This window comes from Alligator sinensis, unplaced genomic scaffold (genome assembly GCF_000455745.1).
Source record: "Alligator sinensis unplaced genomic scaffold, ASM45574v1 scaffold1377_1, whole genome shotgun sequence".
Classification (NCBI taxonomy): Eukaryota; Metazoa; Chordata; order Crocodylia; family Alligatoridae; genus Alligator; species Alligator sinensis.
The window spans coordinates 464952-471228 of NW_005842585.1; the positions used below are offsets into that span (position 1 = coordinate 464952).

A 6277-nucleotide genomic window follows, 5' to 3' on the forward strand; every position below is an offset into this window, starting at 1 on the left:
CCGGCCCGGCCCGGCGGGAGCGAGGGCCTAGCTCGGATCTCGCCTGCCCTGGGGTAGAGGTACGGCGCAGGAGGGCTGGGAGGGCATCTAGGCCACCCCCTGCTCCCAGCAACACCAGCCCCCACGCGATCACTCCGGCCACCGCTTTGTCTCCCCCGGGGCTCAAAAGCGTCCAGGGATGGAGATTGCACCAGCTCCCTGGGTGGCCGGTACCCTCCTGGGGAGAGACGTTTCTCCTAATGTCCAGCCTCCACCTCTCTTGCTGCAACTTGAGACCATAAAGCCCCCTGGCCTGGCGGAGGACAGTGACATATGGGGTGCTGAGCCTGGCTTCCTCCTCCCCTCCACCCTGCAGCATGCTGGGCTTGCAAGTCATGGGGCTGTGGGTGTGCACCTACCTAGACCTTGGGTAAGGTCCTGCCAGAGCCGCCTCTTCCTCATGGGGGGAGGGAGGGGGAGTGAATTCTGCGAGCAAGTCTCCTGCTCCAGCTCGGGGTGCGAGACCCTTTGGGGAAGGAGATGGAGACCCCCCCTCCCTGCTTGGCAAGTTGCAGTTTATTGGATCATAGAGTCATGGAATATGAGGGTTGGGAGGGACCTCAGGAGGTCATCCAGTCCAGCTCAGCTCCCTGCCGGGCAGGATGCTTCCTGACTAAACCGTTCCAGGCAGTGTCTGATGAAGTGAACTTGGATTCACCAAAACTAGTGCGCTCTGTCTCTTTTATTTACTTGGTCTATAAAGGTGCCTGTTGCCTGAGTTCACACTAACACAACTAACTACTTCTCTAAAGCAGTTGCAGAGCTTTTTTGCTGTACTAAATTAAACTTTAATCCAGGCACTTGGGACTTTCCTTTCCCTACCTCCCCACCCCCTTCCACTGAGATCGTAGCGTGCACCCTCTGTCTCCTCTTTATCGCTCTACTGTTAGGCTGCACTTGCTATCTGTTGATGGAGCCTGTAGAGAAGTACCCATGACACTCGCCCGTTCCAAAAACTTTCTCACTGGCTTTGAGAGCCACTAACAGGGCAAACCTCTGCTGTTAGTCGTATGCAATCTAAAGGGAAAAGCTCTAGATTTGGTTTTTTGGTAACCTCAGCAAGACTCTGATATAGCTCCTTCCGTCTACTCGGGCATGAGCTATGGCAAAGGCTCAAGTTTCCTGCAGAATGAGCCTTTGAGCTTGGAGATCATTGTGGGGACCCATTTAGAATTTCACTCTCTTTCTTTCTTGACTTCTAGAAGAGTTTTTGAAGAGAATTTACTCCTCTCCCAGTTTGAGTCAGCACACAGAATTACTGTGTCTGCATCTCCTTTTTTTTCCTGTCTCCGTTGTCCATCACTTCCAAGCGCTTATTCGTTCACATTCAGTCTTATGGGCTTAGTGTGACTAAAATATGTCCACAATGCAGTCATGTTGACTGCAGCTCCATTAGACTAGGTGCCTTTAAACTAGCTTGCTCTGGTACTATTGGCAGTATGGCTGCAACAACAGAGAACTTGGCACAGGCTGCAAAACCTGTCCAAGAAGCTGGGTGAATATTCAGCCTACAACTCAGCTTTGCACTGTAATCATTGGAGTACTTATCTCAGCTTCTCAGGCAGGTTTTGGAGCCTGCACTGAGTTCTTAGAGGTGCGATATGCTGCCAGTCATACTGGAGCAAGCTAGTGTTAAAGGGTGGGTGTGGGTTGAGGGGGGGGGGGGGGGGGGGGGGGTGTGTGTGTGTGTGTGTGTGTGTGGGTTGCCACTGCAATGGTGAACGCAGCATAGATGTGTTTTAAGGCATCTGCCAGATAATAAGTAACCCAAGAGTTTCCTTCTTTTTTTTTAGCACTGGTAGCACTAATACATTTTAATAACCATACCTTTGGGGCCAGATTCTGTTCCACGTGCTAGGTGCCTAAGTTCGATTCTATTCTACCCTGTTAAAGTCTTGTTTTGGGGGTTCTTTTGTTTTGTTTTGTTTTTTTAAAAGCTTTCTGTAACAGGCTTAAGGGTAAGATGACAGCATGAGTCTCAAAAAAAACAAAAAAAAAAAGTGAGAAGGACCCACCCACCTTTTGCACTGATTATTTTTTCAGAGACTCAAGCAGGGTGGAATAGAATTGCACTTAAGCACAACTTGTAAGTCCACGTACCTACCTAATATGTATGCATGAAACCTGGCCCATGGATTCTCTGCTATTGTGAATAAGATCTTGATGAAAATGAATTAATTAATCAAATGTGAAAAGGTAACTTTTAAAAATATATTTTTACTAGATTTATTTAGCTCTAGGCACTGTACCCTCCTTGCTGTACACAGCGTTTGACAATATTTGAGTCCAACAAGCTGCAAGTCTCTCTCACTTCTGCACTTTAGCTTATGATCTGATTCACTTTTTTGGGAGAGGGAAGGACATGGTGGAAAGGGCTGCAGGCCAGATGGATGTTACTTCTCAGACATTTGTAGGGCTGTCGAACAATTTAAAAGTTTGATCGCGACTAGTTGTGTGATTTAAAAAAAATTAGTCACAATTAATTGTGAACTGAATTGCACAGCTAAAAACTCAAAATTATGCAGGTGCTTTGGTTGAGGGGATGGGTGTGGGGTATGTGTTTGGAGGGGGAACTTGGGAAGGTGTGCAGGACTGTGGGTGTATGTGGGGTTTGGAGCTGGGGGGGTCCCTGCACACCTTGGCAGAATGCAGAGTATTATGGGTCATGAGTGAGGGGCAGCAGCGAGGCGAGGCGGGGCGGGGGAGCTGTGACTTGAGAGTGAGGGGCAGACGGACACACAGACAGTGCCCAGAAGAGATGTGGGGGGGGTGCTGATAGAGGGCCCCATCGTGACAGAGGGACTGGGGCAGGGCTGGAGTGAATGAAGCCCCGGGGCTGGGGCAGGTCGTGGGATAGAGCCGTGGGAGGCTTGTCCAGGGGTAAGGGGGGGTGCAGCTCTCTGCTGCTGCATGCACCCCCAGAAGAGGCATGGCGGGCACATGCACCCCAACTTGTGCATGGGGTAGGGGCTGACTGCCTGCTGTGGGCTGGGGCTCTGTGCCCTGCTGTCTTTGCCCTAGAAGTCGTGATGCACCATTTTGTGCCTCCTGTGGGTAGGCAAGCAGGGGATGCACCGCAAGGCCAGCGTGTGGCTCCCAAGGCAAAAGCAGCAGGGTGCAGAGCACCAGCCCACAGCAGGCAGCCTGCCTCTGCCCTGCACTCAGCTTGAGGGGCATGTGCCCTCCATGCCATCTCCAGGGTTGCGCACAGTGGTGGGGAGTTGCACCCTCCCTACACCTCCCATGGCTGTGTCCCAGGGCCTCATTTACCTCCTGCCCCTGCCCAAACCTTCCCTCACTGTGGAGGCTTCAATTTGCACCCCCCCATGCCCCTTCCTCCTTCTTACTGACACGGCGCTGCTCTATACCTAGTGTGTAGGCTGTGGCTGCTTGCATGTGTGTTTCTGTATGCCTGTGTGCGCCATCGCCTGCCCCCCCCCCCGCTGCAGCCACCCGGAGCCTACACCCAGGCTTGCAGTTCCCTATACTGCCATTGCTGGGCGGCCCGGAGGTAGTGGCGTGGAGCAGAGCCTGGGTGCAGGCTCCCAAACCACCTGTGTGATTTAACTGAGATTGAGTTAATTTTCTTTAAAGAACTGATTTAATGCATTAATTGTATGCATTAATTGTGATTAATTAGCATCCAGACTGAGAAGCCCTTCTAGCTTACTATGTAGTACTAATCCAGAAGAACTGTTATGGCCCTAGAAGCAAGGTTTCTTTCCATCAGAAAAATATAGAGGGTTTATTGCATATATAAGATCATAGCCAAGGACAGGGTATAGATGGTGGTTTGAACCCATGGCTAGGAGTTGGGAACTCCTGAGCTCTAATACTCTGCAGCTTTGGACAAGTCACTCCAGCCCACTGCCTAAGTTTCCTTAGCTGTTCAAAAAAAACCAGCATAGAGGTAAATAATATACCCTCCTCTCCCCCAAGCATGTGGAGATTGTGACTTAAAATAATCAACATACAAATGTAACTATAATTAATGTTTTATAAACATATATGCAAACACTCTGTCTATGAATGGTTTGTGCTGATGCATTTCCTTAATCCTGGCTCTGGGATGTCCCCTCTGTAGACCTAGAGATGATAATTTTGGGAGTTTCACTTCACTCTGCTGAACGCGGGTGAAATTGCTGAATAGCCTATTTGTCCTCATTCTCCAGCACTGACTGCATCCGTTGCCTTCATAGCTTTGTAACAACTGTTTTCCTAGCTTTATTTTTCTTGGTAGCTGCAACCACCTGTTCCTCTTTTGCCTCTACATATTTTGCATTTCTCTGTCTCAGACTGCATTTGTCATCTGAGTGAAAGCATTCAAAGGCTGAAGGCCTGTCTGTATCTTTTGAGTATATTCATTCCTGGGGTTTCTGCTTCACTTCCTAATCCAGTTAGAAACTTGGAATGGTTCCTATCAGCTGCATCCTGGAAGGCTGGTAGAGTCTACAGTACACACAGTGCTGTACAAACATGAAGAAAACCTGACCTGTGCCCTCACATTTAATGGTGCACCTGAAATCCTATGGTTATGAAAATAGTCTAGCTCTAGACTCTTGATACAGGGACATTTCTGTCTCGTAGGCAATAAATTCTCAGTAAACGTACTGCAAAGTTTTGCCCAAACACTGACTTTAGTAGTTCTTGACCAGTCCTCTGTGTTCACCTGTGCAAAGCAGGGTTGTGCTCTCACTTCGTATTTTGCAGATGGGAAAACAGAAATAAGAAGACATTGAGGGATTTGCTCCATATTGCAGAGTGACTGAATGTTAAAGCTGGGACTGAATCCACTGTCTCTTGGTCCTGTGCTCGGCTTTGGATCAATTGCTGGGACAGAGAAGAGCGATATTCTGTTCTCACATGGGTTCTGGGCCTGGGGAGGACCTTTCCATGAGAAGCAGGGATTCAAACTCCAGTCTTCTGTGTAGCTGTGCAGAACATGCCCACAGCCTAGCCAGTGAGAGATCCTGGGGTGGCTGAACCTGTTTCACTTGAATGCTGTAGAAGTGATCCAAAGTCTACAGCACAAGTAATCTAGCCTTAATGATGTCCAAGAGCTAAGCAAGGAGACACTACAACAGCTCAATTCTTTCTTTGAAGCACTTCATAGGGTCCCTAAAAAGGTCTTTTGGAGAAGGGGGAAGGTCTAGTGGGAGGAGAACAAAATTGGGTGTGTTCCTTTCATTTTCTGCGTTGTCCATCTGTCCACACCTTCCAGAAAGGCTCTCTCTCTCCTGGGTTATGACTTCATAGGTTTGCGCCACACACCAGTTGATATACCGTCCTTCACAACTGCACTGGAATCATTCATTGCTGTTCTTGTACCGTGTTCATGAACGATGTGGAGAGAGGCTGGTTTAAGCATGGTTTTGTTGACCTGATTCTGAAGAGAGAGAGATCTTACTGAGGAAGAAATGCTTGTTTGCTGGCATCAGAACTGGTGGAGCGAATGTGGTCTGACACAAGTATGAGTATGACCTACGTGACCCTCTTGTTGCATCAGGCACCAGTTCTGTTCCAAGTTGCATGTCATGCCAACTGAAGATGCTAAGCTCAGTTGCATGGAAGCAAATGCCATGAAATTGTGTCTGTGAAGGTTGTGCTGGTTGTGGGAGCTGGGTCTGGTGTGGCTCAGTGTCTCTGCCTCAGACCCTGACCTGCTTTTTTGTTACCTTTCCCCTAATGAGAATGTAGGTATTCATGTAGCTAAGAGCATGGACTAGAAATTGAGAAAGGAGAGTGAATGCAAAACTGATCTCTTACTCGTGAAAGAGCCTGCAAATATTGAAGTATTTGCAGTTAGGTCCCAACATTTCCCCTTCGTGTGTTTGTATCCACAGCTACTTTTGGCTGATTGCTCCCTTCTTAAGGTTTTCACCTTGGGATCTCTTATCTTGAGAGTACTTGAAGTAGCTCAGGTATGCCGTCTCCAGTATTGCCAACTTTCATGATTTTTGGCGTTATTCTTGACGTCTACGCTTCAGGAATGTGAAAAACCTTGGTGTGCATGCACGTGCGCACACAACTTTTTTTCCACATTCCCAAAGCATAGACTTCAAGAATAATACTTTAAGAACGATGCCAAAAATCATGAGAGTTGGCAATACTGCATCTTGCAGGAAGCACAAGTGGGCAGTTGGGATCAATAAACATTTTGCTGTTCCATGCTCAAGCAGTGGGCTTAGCATTTTCATGGGGAAACCGGAGTGGTTGTTACCAGACACTTCCTGCTGTG

General features: G+C 48.4%; 1 protein-coding gene across 3 annotated transcripts in view; it reads left to right on the plus strand.

Moving 5' to 3' along the window:
- The window catches only part of ACLY (ATP citrate lyase), a 63142-nt gene that overhangs the window by 4004 nt on the left and 52861 nt on the right, over positions 1-6277 (plus strand). The window contains exon 1 of one of the 3 annotated variants that reach the window (XM_025214506.1): positions 1-59. The exons of 1 other annotated variant lie outside the window; for it this stretch is intronic. The gene's annotated coding sequence lies outside the window, so the exon portion shown is untranslated. The remainder of the gene's footprint in view (positions 60-6277) is intronic. One more of the 3 variants, XM_025214505.1, reaches the window with a different exon arrangement.